Raw genomic sequence first — 18,588 nt, 5'->3', positions numbered from 1 at the left:
TGTGTGCCACCATGCCTGGTTAATTTTTGTATTTTTAGTAGAGGCAAGGTTTTGCCATGTTGGCCAGGCTAGTCTCAAACTCCTGACCTCAAGTGATTTACCCTCCTTGACCTCCCAATGTGCTGGAATTACACGTGTGAGCCACTGCACCTGGCCAAGAATTTTATATTTGATACTTTCCAGATTTGTTTGACCGTGAATTTTTTGTTATTGTTTATACATATTTAAGTAATATATGTTGGAAAATATGTCCTTCGACAATATTTTTTAAATTACAAAGAAGCATTCTTCTGACACTTATTCGGAAAGAATTACCTTAAATAACATGTCATCATCAGACACTAAGGTGGTAGCATTTTTTAAATTAACCCAGAAGCATCATCTAAACTAGAATGCAAAAAGATTGAAAAATGACTTATACCTGTTTGCTTTGTCATTTGTGCCATTTGTAAAATGTTTTTCAAATTATTATCAATAACATAATTATACTAATGAAATTAGAAATATTAGCATGAGAATCATAGATATCAAGAAATAGGAGTTTTATTTTGTTAGAGGGAAGCCAAGTTTTTCCATTTTGTTTTTTTTTTATGCTAGCCCTAGATATAAAAATTATAGTACTTATATTTGAATAAAATTATTTATAATACAAATAACTGTCCATCCTTTGATAGCTTTTACCTTTATATAGTTAATATTTCAAAAAATTATATACTAATAATTTTAGTAATTCATATTTTGTTTGATTTTTTTGTGACTTTCCTTGAATATTGCCATCTGTTATTACTAATGTTGATGTTAGAAACTGTAAGGTTGTAGGAATTCCATTGTCCTTGGTTTGATTTATCCACTGAATGCAGAAAGTGCCTACTATTGTTACATTTGTAGTAATATAACTAAAATACTTAATCAATGGGTTTGTGGCTAACTTAGCATTGTCAATAAAAGTTTTAAAATGTTTTTTACTCAGAAAATCAGATATTTGGTTAAAAAAATGCATTTTACTTATCTTAATTAAATCTTTTGTTGATGATTAAGGGACCTGTCCAGTTTTAGGATCATCTTTCTGAGTATCAGTGAACTCTGGGCAGTATTTTATATGAAGTAATAAAATATTGGATGAATCTATTCTAATTATCTGGCAAAACCTAGAAATGTATTTGCTTGTGGGTCTTGTGATTGAACTCTTACCTCTAAAATTAAACATGGAGAAAAAATAAGAAAGAGATTTTGGCTGATTTATGATTCTCTATTACGGTTTTCTCCTGGAAGTGTTATTTTCTGTTCTTTTAGTCATATTTTAAAAATATTGCATAAAGAAAAGACTAAATGATGTATTTTAGTGTTAAATCTTAGTATATAACGAGAGCTGGATAATTTTCTAGCTGCTATAGAGAAACATCTTGACTGTATCACTTCATATATATATGACAGAAGAAAAAATAATGGGGATTATAGCACCTCTGCATAGCAAACAGAAAAATACATTACATAAAACTGATTTTAAACCCCTTCCTTACTCATGGAAGGAAATAATTAGAAGAGTTGATATTTGATCATGGAAACCATATTATTTTTGTAGTTTTTTGCACCTTCATCGTTTGCTTCATTGTCACGGAAAGCCCACAAAATGGAAATCTATGTTAAAATTGATCATATCTTTCAGTAGTTGGTTGTCTTAATGCTCATAGAATAGTACAAATTATAAAAATCTGCCTCACTAAAAATTAATCTTAACTTCTTTTACTTATATGTACAGAAAATTACACATCTAAAATTTTAACCTACATTATAAAATATTTCATTTAAGTTATATTTTTAAGTCATTACTTTTTAAGAAAATTTGGAAAATTATTGGACACTTTTCTTGTGTACTTCTGAGGCCACACAAAAAATTAAATAAGAATGATCAATTTTTTTAACTTCTGCTCCTGTTCTTTCAAATTTCCACAAATCAGGTTTGCTACCCTGCTTCACTGCTCAATGTGGTCTCAGATTAATCTACAGAGTGTCAAAAAATCAAAAACTCCTTTTTTCATGCACAAAGTACAATCAATTTTACTTACTGCTGAATTTCTGGTACTATCAAATTTCTGATCTATCTTTGTGCATTTAATAAATAATTTAAGCATATGATATTGACTGAGTATTCATTGTTTTAAAGTGCTCATGGACTATAGTAATATTAAAATATTTTGAACTGTAATAAATATTACCTCTAGTTGTTATTAGAGCACAATGTCTTAGAAATAATTTGTTTTTCTATGGTACGAAGTTATAATATCTACTAGGGATATTATATTTAAATTGGACGTGGTGTATATAATCATATTTGTTTTTATCTACTTTATTATGTAAAATAATGAACTATTTTATTATGTATATATTTTGTTGTTACTTTTATCCTACTCATTTTTTCTTAAATTTTTATATTGAAATAACTTGAACTTGCAGAAAAATTGAAAGAAAATTAGAAAAGATTCCCATATGCCATTTTGTCTTATTAGCTGTATCATTTCTCTGAATATTACATATATTTATATCTAGGTATATATTTATTTTATATTTATATGGTATATATTATATAGCATATATGTGTAAAAACCTTTTATATTTATATATAATATATAATTACTTTTTCTACCAATTGATAATAAGTTTCACACATGACACCCATTTAACTAAAAGGCAAGTACACTTTCATATGCTTTCACATTTAATTGATGTGTTGCAACTAGTTGAATGGGCTTGCAAGAGCCAAATGTGCACATTTCTTCCGAATTTTTACTCACTGATTCCACATTAGTATCTTTGAATCAGCCACTGTAAGAGTATTTACAATATGGAAATCAGTAAATGTTAGAAATCAGGGCTTCCATGTCACCACCACCTCTGTAGGTGCGGTTTGACAGAACACCACTGAAACAATCATGACTTTCAGGAAATTAACATTACTATAGTACTACCAAAACCCAGAGATATTGTTCATATATAGAATTTTAATAATGTTCTTTACAGCCATAAAACAAAACAAAAAGCTATTTTTTGTTTAACAAAACACAAGAAATATTTCATATTGCTCCATCTGGAACAGTTTCTTGGGTGTGTTTTGTATTTTATGACCTTGAAATTTTGGTTAAGTACATGCCAATTAATTTGTAGTGAATTTTCCCACAATTTCAGTATATATGATATTTCTTCATGATTTGATTCAGTTTATGCATTTTTTGTCAGGAACCAAGAGAATACTACCTCCGTGTTGTTATCTCCCAAATTATCGATCTAGTCTAGACTTCTATCCTAAAGCATTGAACTCATTTGTTCAACTGATAGTTGGATGCCACTACTTTGATAAATTAGAGATATTATTAACTTAATATGTTCAAAATTAAACTATTGTTTTTCCCTCTAAAACTTGATCTATAACCTTCCTCATTTCAAATTAATAGTAAATATCCTTTCATTTCAGGCTTAACTCCTTATGCTCTCTATACCCTACACACAAAATTTCACATATTACTACAAATTTAGTGGCTTAAAATAGCACATATCGATTTTCTTACAGTCCTGGAAGTCAGAGGTCTGAAATGGCTTTCACTGAACAAATAACAGTGTTGGCAAGGCTTTCTTTATTTCTTCTGGAAAAACCTGGAGGACAATCAATTTCCTTTCATTTTCTAACTTGTAGAAGTTGCCTGCATTCTTTGGCTAATGGCCCCTAATTCCATCTTCAAAACCAACAGTTAGCATCTTCAAATTTCCCCCTTTCTAATCTTTACTTCTATTGTTACACCTCCGTATCTGACTCCTAACCCTCTTTCCTCCCTCATATGTGAGTCCTTGTGATTAAACTGGGTATTCCAGAATAATCCAGATAGTCTCATCATCTCGAGATGCTTCATTAAATACATCTGGAATGTCCTTTTTGCCAGGTAAAGCAACATATTCATAGTGAGAGACAGGACTAGCTGGATTTCCTAGGCCAACCAAAAATTCCTAAGCCTAGCTGGGGAAGGTGACTGCACCCACCTTCAAATACAGGGCTTGCAACTCAGCTCACACCCAACCAATCAGGTAGTAAAGAGAGCTCACTAAAATACCAGCTAGGCTAAAAGCAGGAGGTAAAGAAATAGTCAATTATCTATCTCCTAAGAGCACAAGGGGAGAGACAATGATCAGGATATAAAACTAGGCATTCAAGCTGGCAGTGGCAACCCCTTTTGGGTCCCCTCCCATTGGATGGGAGCTCTGTTTTCACTCTATTAAATCTTGCAACTGCATACTCTTCTGGTCCCTGTTTGTTCCCGCTCGCTGGAGCTGAGCTTTCGCTCGCCATCTACCACTGCTGATTGCCGCCATTGCAGACCCACTGCTGACTTCCACCCCTCCGGATCCGGCAGGGTGTCCGCTGTGCTTCTGATCCAGTGAGGTGCCCATTGCCACTCCTGATCGAGCTAGAGGCTCACCATTGTTCCTGCATGGCTAAGTGCCAGGGTTCATCCTAATCGAGCTGAACACTAGTTGCCGGGTTCCATGGTTTCTCTTCCATGACCCAGGGCTTCTAATAGAGCTATAGCACTCACTGCATGGCCCAGAGTTCAATTCCTTGTAATCCATGAGGCCAAGAACCCCAGGTCAGAGAATAAAAGGCTTGTCGCCATCTTGGGAGCTCTAAAAACAAAGACCCACCAGTAACAATAGTGGAATAGGATGTAGACATCTTGGGGAAGAGGTACTGTTCTACCTACCACACACTCGCTCTTATCCTCCATATGTAATACACGAGAATTACCTATCCACTCTCTCTTCAAAATATATGTAGATATAGATATATACAGAATCCAACTATGTCTCACCTCTCCACTGCTAACACCTTAATCCTTACTGTCACTGTCTATTGACTAGGGTATTGATAAAACTTTTTAATGTGACTCCTTGCTTCTCGTATCAGAAACCAAAGTGATTCTGCTAAAATGAAAAAATCCAGTTGTTTATTTGCCTTCTGAAAACCTTCTGACTTAGAATACTTCCTGCAAGTTTCTACAAGATCTTTTCCTTTCCTTCTTTACTCTTTAGACTTATTTCTTCTGTTCTCAGTTGGTTATAACCACACTAATATTTTTGTTATTCTTTTAACATTTCCAGTGTAATCCCTATTAGGGTTAATACTTGCCTATTTTCTCTCCCTCTATTATTTTCATTTCAGATATTCAAAAGCCTGACCACCCCTGACCCCCAGAAAAAGCCTAACTCCCAAATTTCTGTCAAGTGTTTTCACAAATATTTCCTTTTTCGTGAGGTCTCATTTGAACTCCCAATAAAAGCTATTAGGTTGGTGCAAAAGTAATTGCAGTTTTTGCAATTAAAAGTAATGGGAAAAACCACAATTACCTAATAAAATCAGTTTCCCTCTTACCCACCATACTCCTGATTCAACTTTTCATGCTTTATTTTTTGCCTTAGCACTTATCACCATCTAACATACCATATAATTTGTGTCATTTATTTTCTGCTTCTCCCTAATAAAATGTAAGATCTTCAAGAATAGAAATTTGTAAATGTGTGTTTTTGTATGTATGCTTTTTATTCATGGTTGTATTCTAAATGCTACAGTAGTATCTAGCACATACAAAATTTTAGACAAATACTAGTTTAATCAAATTGAATCTCCTTGAGTGGTAATTACTTATTTCACGTATCTAATGACAATAGAATATAATTATACAATGACTGTTTATTTATTCATATTATGTCCAAAATATGAGACAATCTGTTCCTTGGCTGCATTAGCACCAATTTCTATTCCACTAAGCTAGCTTAAACATGATTAATTTTGTCTATCTAGAAACAATGAATGGTCTTATGTATATATGGAAGTAAATAGCCAAGCATGACACAGTAAATTGTTTATTATTGTTGCTATTAATTACTAGTCTTCTCATTTTCCTCAAATTTCCTGCCATTTTAATATTTTCTGAAATTTCTTTTGAGGAAAAAAAAAAGCTGTATGTAATTGCTAAGAAAATAAAATCTTCATGTAATCTCTGAATATCAAATTTAGAAGGCTACTGACTAATTAATTAATTTTGCAAATAAAGAAACTAAGACAAGAGAGTTAACAACTTATTTTCCTAGGGCCATGGAGTCATTAAGTAGGAGAATGGACCTAGGCCACCAACCCTAATGGGTCATGGAGTCATGAAGTAGTAGAATGGGCCTAGGCTCTTTCTTCTACAATACTCCGGAGCAATGTGCATTACTTATTAAATGTATTATGGATCCTCAGTCTAACTGAGGATCCACAAGCAAACCCATCAGACAAGCAGATGTAGAAAACATCTTCGTGCCAAAAATCAAAATAAAAAAGTTTAATCATTTTGGCTAAAGTTATCTGTAAATATAAAAACAAATTTGTATGATTTCTTTACATTGTTAATATTATTTACTCAACATGTGTTTTCCCACATGTGGCCTCTTGGTTTTATTCATTCCCTTATTCATTGAATTAAACAAACATATATTTCAGTGACAACATTTATACATTTGAGTTGTAGTCTCATTTACGTGATTGAATCAGTGAAACATCAGGGAAGAAAAGGAGTCAGGTCCACATAATTTAAACTTTGGAGACACCAACTCATATACTTAGGAGGTCAAACGGAGAACATAAAGTCATGGAGGAGAGACCCGGGTATATATAAAAGAAAAATATCTCCCATGCGGTAACTAATCTCAACAGCTGTCTATCTATGCTGACTTGTAGGTTAGTTCCTATTTTTTAAACTTAAAGTTTAAAAATGCACAGAAACTTAGAAGTTCACAGAACTTAAACATGTACAACCACTTATCTCATATGCCTACCTAGATACAGAATTTTTCTGTCACCCCGGCAAGAATTCTTGTGCAATTTCCAGATCAATTCCTTCCTCGGGCAGATAACTACTAGTCTGATCTCCATAGGTTAGTTTTCTTTCTTTAAATTCATATAAATGGAATCATAGGGTATGTGACCTTATATGGCTGGGCTTTCTGTCATCTATATGTGCTTTAGATTTGACCACGTAGTTGTGTGCATCAGTAATGTTTCTCTTCACTGATGAGTATTATTCCATAGTATAAGCCTATTACAATTTACACATTGTCTTTTTAAATGGACATTTACATTGTTCCCAGTATTTGGTTATTATAAATAAAAATACTGTAAACATTATTATCTTATGGGTGTATGTTTTTATTTTTCTTAAATATGAATAAATTGCTGAGTCAGAGGAAAAGCCTCTTTTCAAAAGTGGTTGAAACATTTTACACAAGCAGCAAATTCTTGCCCATATTTGAACCGCCAGACATTTTAATTTTAGCCATTCTAATTCATATGAAGTATAGCTTAAATTATATTTTGTGATGATTATGTTGAGCGATTTTTCATGTGCTCATTTCACACAATTTTTTTGTCCATTTTTACGTCAGTTGTTTCTGTTTTTATTATTGAGCTAGTAGTCTTTTTTATATTCTAGATCTAAGTCACTTGCTAGTTATACATTTTAAAGGTGTTTTCTCCCAGTATGTGACTTCCCTGTTCATTTCCCAATTACGTCTTTTGATAACCAAAGTTTTAATTTTTTAAATTTTGATAAAATTCAACTTCTCAATTTTTTCTTTTACAGTTAGTATTTTAATTGTTCTGCCTAAAATACATATTTTAAATGAGTTTAGATATTCTTCCATGCTTCTTTTTAGAGGCTCTAAAGTTTTAACTTCTTGTGTTTAGGATTATGACTCATCTCAATTTTTTTTTTTTTTTTTTCCCCAGTAGAGATGAGGTTTCTCCATATAGATCAGGCTGGTCTCGAACTCCTGACCTCACCTCAGGTGATCTGCCCACCTTGGCCTCCCAAAGTGCTAGGATTACAGGCGTGAGTCACCGCACCTGGCCCCATCTCAATATTTTTTAAGTGTATGAAGTGGAAATAGCCAAAGTACATTTTTGTTTTCCCGTATATCTTTCCATTTTACCAGTACCATTTGTTGACAAAACTGTCTTTTCCCTCATTTAGTTGCATTTTTTACTTGGTTGAAAATTGGTCATACAAGTATTAATTTTTAAAATATTGTGCCAGACAAACAAAGTGACAACATTTGGCTTAGTTTCACCAATATGTAGCTTTTGCTTTACAGAAAGGAAGGAGTAACTTGTCTCTACTAAATTTTTATTTGATATCAAGCATGATGTTAGTTACCTTATAAACTTTATCCTACTAATTTTAAAAATTTCATTTCTTTCATTGTATTAATTAAAATCATGTAAAACAGTTCGGCTGGTTGAATTTTTAAAAATCAGCTTTATTGAAATCTAATTGACATGTAATAAAATTTACCAATTTTATTTATGATTTTATGAGTTTTAACTGATCTAAACAGTCATATACTGTGTGTCACAATACTACTGTGATAGAGAAATTTTTTATTACCCCAAAAACTTTTTCTCATGTCCATTTGCAGTTACTCCCAGCCGCCTCCCCAAAACAGTCAGCCACAGTCAACCACTAATCTTTTTGCTGTCAATATACTTTTGCTTTTAATAGAATTTCATGTAAATAAAATCATGCAGTGTGAAGTCTTTTTTGGTTGGCTTCTTTCACTTAGCATCATGTTTTTAATTCCCTCATGTTGTATTTATCAGTAGTTCATTCTATTTAATTGCTGAGTAGTATTACATAGTGTGTATATACCACAATTTGTCCAACATTGGTAAATTCTTTAGCCTGGAATATTATTAGAACCTATAATTTTCAATCTATTAACATAATTCAGTTGTTTTATGTCTACTTCACTGGAAATAAATTTGCTGTCAATTACAATAGACAACAGTAAATTCAGTTATATAAGAATGTGAGAGGAGAGAATTCAAAATTTCAAACATCCACGCTGAGAATTTTAAAAAGGTAACAGCTCAAAGAAGTGTTTGCCAACACTAAGCGAGTGATTACAATGACATACCTAAACTGGGGGGTAAAACAAAAGATTTTGTCTTACACATTTTAGATTATATAACATTATTTTTATTATTAATTATTTGCATTAGTTTCTCTAAAAAAAGACAGCTGTAATATGTGACAATGTTTCTCTGAGTTGATAGGGAAATGAATCAGTCATGATCAGGACTTGAAAAAAGAAAGTAGACATTGTAGGGGAATGTTATAATCTATAGAAGCAAATTCATAGGATGCTCAAGCAAAAGCAAGACTTAACTTGCATGAAAAAGAGAAAGAAAGGAAGAAGAAATAATAGTGTAAATAAAAAAATGTAGAGAAAGTAAAGGAAGTACAAATAACACTAATTTATTAGTAGTACTAATAATAACTAAAAAAAACTTGAAAACTCTATATATGGTTGTGAATAAGAAAATTCCCTAGGATTTATATATTCAGAAGTTATTATTTCTGTTTTGGGGCATTAGCCATGTAGGAAACATATACAAAACGCAATTGGTAGACATTCTACAACTCATGCAATAGTGTTTAGGAAGAAGTTTAAGATCAATTACTTTTTGGAGTGACAACATCAGTTTGGCAGTACAGGCGATCCCTCACTCGTATCTCCTCATAGCAGCAATAATTTGACAGCCAGCTATAGGCAAGCATATCTTTGAGGGAACTTTGGGATTCATACAGGAGGGTGCAAAATCCTACTGGAGCTCAAGACCAAGTAAAGCTGTTTTGACAGTACATACCCACGCCCAGGAAGCAGACTCACTGACGATGGTCTTAGTTTCAGACTCAGAAATGGCGCAATCCCCAGTGGACTCAGCTACAGCCCCATTTGGTCTTGGTCATGCTACAACAACCATCTTCCAAGGTACCTGGAGGAGTCACATCTATTCATGCCTCTGGTGACAGACCCACTAACCTCAGTCCTGGCTGTCACTCTTAAAAGGAGCTCTTACAACACAGCTTTATCTCATTCCAGTCATTGTCCAGGACCACTACTGTCTGCCCAGGGATTCATCATGAGATGCTCTCATCCATGCTTCCAGAGTCTGGCCTGCAAACTTCAATCCTGGCTGTGGATCCTGAAGCATCCCTATGAATTGACTCCAGCCACTCTAATCCATAGTCCAGGGCACCAGACCTGCTTGCCCATGGATCTATCCAGTGATCCACTAAGAGCCCCAATCTAGAACCCAGAGGGAGCTACACCAAACCACACACCTGGTAACAGCCTTGTTATTTGTGGACCCTGAAGCATACCCTCATTCCAACATCCACACTGCTGACCAGGATCCTGGAGGCAGTTCCATTCTATCAGGGATCAGATAAGGTCCATGCTCATTCATGCTTCTAACAACAGGCCAGCGAACAGTGGATTTAATGGCAGGACTAAGTGTGACCTGACTCCAATTCTGCTTGATAGAACCCTGGAGAAAACCAGTATAGACACTGAATGGAAGGGTTTACCTGCCAAAACTAATCTGTAAAGATTAGGGCAGTTGTTTACTTCTTCATATGCATAGACTAATATAAAGCTGCATGGATGACAATGAATCAGGCAAGCATGATACCATGAAAGGAAACTAATAAAGCTCCAGTAGCCAACATGAAAGAAATGAAGATCTAAGATTAATGAGATGCCTTAAAACAGATAGACAACTAAATGAAATTAGGAAGACAATGCATGGACAAAATTAAAATTTTAATCAAGTAATAGAAACCATAAAAAATAGAAATCCTGGAGCTGAAGAGTACAGTGACAGAACCGCAAAATTAAGTGGAAAGGTTACACAGTAGACTAAACCATGTGGAAGAAAGAATTAGTGAATTTGAAGACAGACCATTTTAAAGCAGCCAATTAGAGGAACAAAAGGAAAAAAGTGAAAAAAAGTAAGAGACCTATTGGACATGACCAAGCACACAAATATATGAATTATGGAAGTCTCAGAAGAAGAGAGGAGAGCAGAAAGTTTATTTAAGGAAATAATGCCTGAAAATTTCCCAAATCTTGGAAAAACCTATGAACAGCTAGATTCATGAAGCTCAAAAGATCCCAAAGAAGATCAATTCAAAGAGAAATACTCTGAGAAACTGTCAAAAATCAAAGACAAAGAATCTTGAAAGCAGCAAAAGAAAAAAGACCTATCACATACAAAGGAAATCAGTAAGGCTATCAGTAAACTCCTCTGCAGAAACTTTGCATGAAAGGAGCGAGTGGAGTAATATATTCAATGTGCAGAAAGAAAATATAAACTGTTAACCAAGAATGCTGCACCTTACAAACTAAATGTTATATGCTATCATTCCAAAAAATAAAACCACACAATGCCCCTTTTCTGTTCTACAAATTTTAGGAATACTAATTTGGCCTAAGTTCTTTGAGATGCTGTCACAAAACTGTCATCTTGAGACTTTATGAGAGAGATTTCTGGCATCAATCAAATGAATTTTTGCTTCCCCTGACTTCTCTTTGGAGAGTAATGCTGTGCACATAAGTGTGTATGAGTGAAAATCTACAAGTATGCCTTTCAATTCATTTCTTATCAAAGGTTGAGTCGCTGAAGGGAGAAATGTGGGCAAATTTCTATAGTGACAATTTGTTCTTTCTTTAAATAGAATTTACTTTACTATCTTTTAAAAAAGAAGGTGGAGTTCAGAAAGTGATTTTGTGTATGTAGAGGTGATGCTAATAGGGGTTATCATGGGGCATAAAAAGAATGCTTAAGTTTAGAAACCTTGATAAGATTTAATAGATATTAATCTATAAAAATGAATTAAAAGTCTTGTAAATTTCAGTAAATCTTCTTTCACCTTGTCACTCTTAATCCAACGACAATACATTATCTTATTCATTTTATTTTCGTATTTTGATGTTACACACTAAGGCAACTAAGAAAGGAAGGATGGTAGAAAGGAATGACGAAAAGCCAGATTTTAATTTTCTATTAGCAGGATTTTTCATGCTTTAATTTCCAACTGATTTTGTAACATCTAATTCAGTTTACGGTGATCATCAATATTCAAAATACACTTTTGGTTTTCTTTTAACTCCATAAAGAACTAGTAGTTAAGTTTCACTGTGCACAAGATAGAACTACTGTATTCCACTTTTGTTGTCTAGTGATAAGTGACAAAGTGTGAACTTTCTTTGGTATAAAAAGGCCTCTGTCTATAAATGTGCATCTACTCATCTAATAGTGTTACACTTGAAATGCTTAAAAAATATAATTTTGTTTGAATTAGAAAAGAACAATCTTTTTAACGTTATGCATATACTATGCAGGATAAGTTAATTATATTATAATTTAACTTATTATAATTATATTAACTTACCTTGGATAGCATATGTATAATATTAAAAATGATAACAAAATTCTCCATTTTTGTGGTAAGAATGTTGTATCTTTTTCAATTATGACAAAAAACATATAACATAAAGTTTATTGTGTTAACCATTTTTAAGTATACAGTTGAAAAGTGCTAAGTATAATTCAAACTGTTATGCAACCAATTTTAACTTTTTTATCATGCAAAATTGAAACTCTATCCCCACTAAAGAACTGCCATTTTCTCTTCTTCATACCCCCAGCAACCACTATTTTACTTTCTATGAGTTTGACTACTTTACATACTTTTTATCAGTGAAATCATACATTATTTGTGACTGGTTTATTTCACTTAGTATAATGTCTCAAAGGTTCATCCATGTTGTATCAGAATTACCTTTCTTTTGAAAAACTGAATAATATCCTATTGTATGTGTATACCACAATTTGTGTATCTATTCATCTATTGGTGGGCACTGGAGTTGCTTCCACCTTTTGCCTATTTTGAGTCATGCTGCTATCAACATGTGTATGCATCTATTGTTTTCCATTAAGCTAAGATATGAGACTTAGCAATTGCATAAGCTCCAAAATTTTAAACTTAAATATATTTTTACGTTGTAATAATAGAACTGAACATTTTGCTTTTGCCTTTCTCCCTTTCTGCTCTAAAAGATTTCAATTATCATGATGTGGAAAAAGATCTCCTATTCAGAAAAGTCCTGTATTATGAAAGATAACATGAATTTCAGGACCATTTGAAAAACTTTACATCCTAAAATAAGCCAGGATTCTGTTTCGTTTTAATCTAAGGCTAAAACTTCTGCTTTTTATTCAGATTTATCCACACAACATTCCATCAGAATTTTCTACTGTCTTACAATAATTTGAATCATATATAAAGCCTTCTTTGTTCTGGAATGTGAATTGTTCTAAAAGTTGAACTCTTTTGCATTTTTACATATTTTATTATTGCAAGTAAAACTCCACTCACTTTTTAAAATATTGTCTATGAGATTTATATTTTGACAATTTACATTGTGGGGGTCCCAGTGCAATATTCACATAAAACACACAACATAGTTAAGTAAAAGAGAATATTTTATAAACCTCTTATGCCAGTCCTGCCTCCCTTGGTTCCAAGCATGATAAGAGTTAGTGTTGCCATGCAGAAAACAATTTTTACTTCCATTGAGCCAGTTTCATGGTCATTTGGTGTCCAGGATAGATTTGCTTTAAGGCCAATCCGAGTGATTTCTGCCTTAATGGGTGTCTGGTCCTCTCTGGTAATGGGAAGGACAGAGAAGTTGGTGCCCATCTATGCTGTTTTGGTGTTCACAAGATTCTGATATATTTCCTGTAACCGAAATACATCTTCAAAACTGCATCATGAGGGCAGACATTTTATAAAGATCATGGCCCAGTGTCTATTGCATAAGTGAAAAAGTTGCCCATATCATGTCCAGCATCCCTGATATTATTTTTATTTCACTGTAAAAGTAATTCTTAACTTGTCTGCTTTCACCTTGCCTGCAGAAGTTGTTTGCATATGTGTTTGTGGCTGTATTAACTTTTGACTCATGGTTGAATTGCCAGATGATACCAGATCTCTCCCTGCACTTTATAAAAGAAACATTATTAAATACAATAAATGACTTATTTGTTATCATTATGCCTTTGAATGTATGCACAATTTTCTCAGGGAGTCTCTCTTAGGGATTTATTAGGCATACAAACTCTCTCATATGTGTACACTGTAAGGATATGCAATTCAAAATAAGTAATTAAAAAACAGATGCACTATCAAAAAAATACATGTGTACAAATGTTTAAATATTTAAAACTGGGTTTGCAGGACTTGAACGTGAAAGATTTCTGCTATAAAACTAAGCAATGTCCGGCTTGTATAACATTTGGAATCAGCCTCAATGTATGTTTTAAATCTTGACTACTCAGATATCAGACAGGCACTTGTCCTTTCACATCGGCTTTGTCCAGCAACTTTATTACCTCTCATTATTGTCACTGAGCTATATGAAACACTGAAACGGTCAAAGAGCGCTTTTATTCTCACTTTTAAAATAGAAAGTAGGTGACTTCCACAGAAATATACAAATGGGTAGAGTCAATATATGATTAAAAGCTTTATGTTTTGATAACAAAGTATTACATTTTAGATTTGATTTAGTTTGACCCATGATCTGACAGGGCTACAGAAAAGGGCATATATGAAACAAAGATAATTATGTTTTGTCCATCAACTCTTTCCTTCAGTCATTTATGGGGACTAAGATTCCTTCCCAGTTCTCAGCCCTTGAGAAAAGGAGTTATAATCTTCAGAAAAAGGCCACCTCTAACCTGCCGAAGAGTTCGGTAATATTCTTCTGTTGTAGAATATGACGTATTCACTGAGCAAAAGGGATTTATATACACTTGTATATCTCTGCAATAGATTAATACATTAATGTAGTCACTCAAATTTTAAAAAGCCCTATTGTAAAAATGGGTATTCATATATATCTAAGATAAAGGAGCAAAAGAAATATATTTTAGAGAATTTCTTAGAGACAGAAGAAAAATACCTGCTTTTTAAGAAGAAAAAATTCTGTCACAGAAGCTGCTAGCTTAAAAAAACTTAACTGTGATAACAATGATTGATTATTACTTAAGAAACAAACAAGAAAAAATAAAAAAATGTAGCAACTAATAGTCATAAAATGCCACAAGTAAAATAAACATTTTAATATATTGTAAAATAAACATAAAAATAATTATACAAATCCAAGTTCATGTACCATTCCCAATTAAGGAAAATCCTTAAACAATATGAATCAGTTTAATAATTTTTTGTAAAAATAGCTGTATGTTTTCTCTGTGATCTTTGATCCTACCACTGTGCAATATTATGCAAATGCCACATCTTCTTTTACATTTGGTTTGTGTTTCTTTTTTTTTCATTTCCTTGAACTTCCTAAATTTTCCTCACTGCTTTTATAAATCCTATAAATGATCAAACTACTTAAATTCATGGGAATGTACAAATATTTATTTAAATAAATTGAATTACAATAAGATTTTTTTTTTTTTTTTGCTTTCTATATTTATTTTTTAAAAAAATTCCACAATGGGTAAGAGAACAATCATCAAGGATGTAGGTGCCAGACACAGGGCAGAAGGTATCTAGAAAAGTATGCCTTAGAGAAGTTATGGATCTAGCCTCATTCCTACCTTGTTTTAATAGCTGTACCTAATATAAATAGCTAAGTTTTCCATTGTTCTAGATTCCTTTACCCCATCTACAAATATAGCACAGCCAGCGTGACTTGCAGGGCCTCAGTTGAAGGACCCCATGTACACACAGGACAGCATAGCAGTACTAGGCTAACTAGAAGGATCTCATCCCCATATGTGGTCTCATTTCAAGTCTATGGATGACTACCTTCATTGTTGTGTGCGAGATGGTTTCACCCCTTGAAAATATAGCCACTTCAGCATAAAATAGTTAAATCTTTATAATGACCAACTCATCCTACCTCCTTTTACATGCAGCCGAAAAATGACAGGCTAGAGACATAGAACACTGTGAAATTTATACTGTTAGAATCACTGTCCATTAAATGATCACTAGCTAATGGTCACTACATTTACAAATTAAGGAAATTATGTATAGAATACTGCAAAAACACAGTAAAAAGACTGAAGTTTGCCCATTTCTGCTCAGGAAGTCTCTTCGCTCCTAAGCTTCATATGTTGTCCTTCTGGCTTCAAAATTTCTGCTATTATTACTGTTTTTCCTCCTTTTGATCTTCCTTTTGTTCCCCAGTTCCAGAACTTCCAGAGCTTTCTCACTCAGATGCCATCTTTTTGTATGCCATTTCGAAGAGCTTCAATGATGCCTGCTGAGGAGCGGTTGCTGCCTGTGTAATGTTTTCTCCTGTTTCACTGTCTTTTCTAGCTAGGAGCTCCCTCATTTTGGAAATCTCTTCTTTCAGCTTGTTGCACTCATCAGCAGGCAATTTGTCCTTGAATTCTTCCATTTTGGTTTCTGTGTCTTGAATGATTCCTTCAGTCATAATAACTGCTTCAACTTGTTCCTTCTTTCGCTGATCTTCCTCAGCATATTTCTCTGCATTTTTAACCATATTTTCAATATCATATTTGCTTACCCACCAGAAGACTGGATTACAATCTGCTGCTCACGTCCTGTGCCTTTATCTTTAGCAGAAACATGTGTGATCCCATTGGCATCAATGTCAAATGTAACTTCAATCTGAAGAACTCTATGAGGGGCTGGTGGAATTCCAATCAAAGTAAACTGTCCAAGGAGTTTGTTGTCTCCAGTCATCTCTCGCTCACCCTGACACGCTAATTTCCACTTGCGTCTGACCATCAGTGGCAGTAGAAAACACCGGGCTCTTCTTGGTTGGAATAGTGGTATTCCTATTAATAAGTTTGGTAAAGACAACTCCTAGAGTTTCAATACCCAGACACAGGGGAATGACATCAAGGAGCAGCACATCCGTGACATTGCCAACCAATACACCTCCCTGAATGGCAGCTCCAATGGCCACAGTCTCATCAGGATTGACAGCTTTACTTGGGACTCTGCCAAAAAGATCCTGCATAGTCTGCTGAACCTTGGGCATCCTAGTCATGCCACCCACAAGAACCACTTCTCCTACATCACTCTTGCTGACTTCTGCATCTTGCATAGCTTTTTGGCATGGAGCTATTGTCCTCCTGATTAGATCAGTGACAATCCCTTCATATTCGGGTCAACTTCAAATGCTTGGGTCCAGAAGAATCCATTGTAAGATAGTGCAAATTGATGTCAGTCTGCCTTTTCAGCAGCTTCCCGTACCCTCTGAAGTGCCATGTTGTCTTTGGTCAAATCAACCCATCTCTCTCTCTTGAACTCCTTCACAATGTGCAAGGCCTGGTTAGTCTTCCCCTCCTAAGTGTCCCCATTTGTGGATTTCACCTCGAATACTCTTTCTGAATTTCCAGGATAGAAATATCAAAAGTTCCACCACCTAAATCATATACAGCAACGACTTTGTCTTCTGATTTGTCTAGACCATAGGCAAGAGCAGCAGCTGTGGGCTCGTTAACCACCTGAAGCACATTCAGTTCAGATATCTGGCCAGCATCTTTAGTGGCTGTCTCTGCGAGTCATTGAAATAAGCTGGGACTGTGATCACAGCATTTTTTGCTGTGTGCCCCAAGTAATTCTCTGCAGTCTCTTCCATCTTCATCAACACAAATACTCCAGTCTGACTTGGAGAATACAGTTTCCCATGAGCCTCAACCCAGGCATCACCATTGGAGGCACGGACACTTTTAAAGGGAACATTTTTAATGTCTTTCTGTACTACAGGATCATCATTTTGCCGGCCAATGAGACGCTTGGTAGCATTAAATGTATTCTTTGGGTTGGTGACAGCCTGTCGCTTGGCCGGCATTCCAACAAGTCGCTCACCATCTGCTGTAAAGGCCACAGCTGAAGGGGTGATTCTGGCACCTTCGGCATTCTCCAGCACCTTTGCTTGTTTACCTTCCATAACTGCCGTGCAGGAGTTGGTAGTACCCAAATCAATACCAACAACTGCTCCCTTGATTGCTTCTGATGCATAATCCCGCCTTGAAACAATTGCAAAAGCCTCATGACTAAGGCCATTCCAGCCATCCTGGTGACGGGCGGCCGTAGGGCCCCGGGAGGCTGCGCGCCAGGAGACCGGCTGCTGCAACTCCGCGGGAGCTTATGCTGGTGGAGATGGAGGAGTACCACGCAACAAATAGGCGCTCAGGCGGCCGGGAGCTGCGGGGTGCGGTGGTGGCAGCCCTTCTGGAAACCTACAATAAGATTTTTTTTTTAAAGTATCTGTCATTGTAAACCTCAGACAATGTTCACTTAAGTCTTTTTCTGCTTTAGCTAACTGGGTAAAAATTTAAATGTCATTTTTTAAAAAAATGTTTGATCTATACATTAATTTTCTCGTTTGATAGTTTTAACTTACATTATAATGTGAATATAATTAATTAAGACCTTGAACTAATAAAAGATTGAGTTAATGCATGAGAATTAAGACGCTTAAAATTAGAAAAGAAAAAAAAAAGAGAATGAGAACAATCTAGGTCACCAAGCATGGTTTTAACTCATATATCCATGTTTTATAAAATATTTTTGCTATTTATAAAACTATTGTCAACTAAGAAAACTCTAGCTTTAATGTGGTAGATATATTTCTGCTGACAAGATTTGCATATTTGCGCTT

At 34.4% G+C, this 18,588-nt stretch overlaps 1 pseudogene across 1 annotated transcript; it reads right to left on the bottom strand.

Annotated features, from left to right (window-relative positions):
* Nucleotides 1-15,402: 15,402 nt before the first annotated feature.
* LOC101025262 lies at nucleotides 15,403-18,298 on the bottom strand (annotated as a pseudogene). The gene has a single exon (XR_002521595.2). The product of XR_002521595.2 is annotated as a stress-70 protein, mitochondrial pseudogene (transcript).
* Nucleotides 18,299-18,588: the final 290 nt, after the last annotated feature.

This window comes from Papio anubis, chromosome 6 (assembly GCF_008728515.1).
Source record: "Papio anubis isolate 15944 chromosome 6, Panubis1.0, whole genome shotgun sequence".
NCBI classification, from domain to species: Eukaryota; Metazoa; Chordata; class Mammalia; order Primates; family Cercopithecidae; genus Papio; species Papio anubis.
The sequence above is the reverse complement of the archived record's forward strand: the minus strand, read 5'-3'. Positions and strand labels throughout refer to the sequence as shown.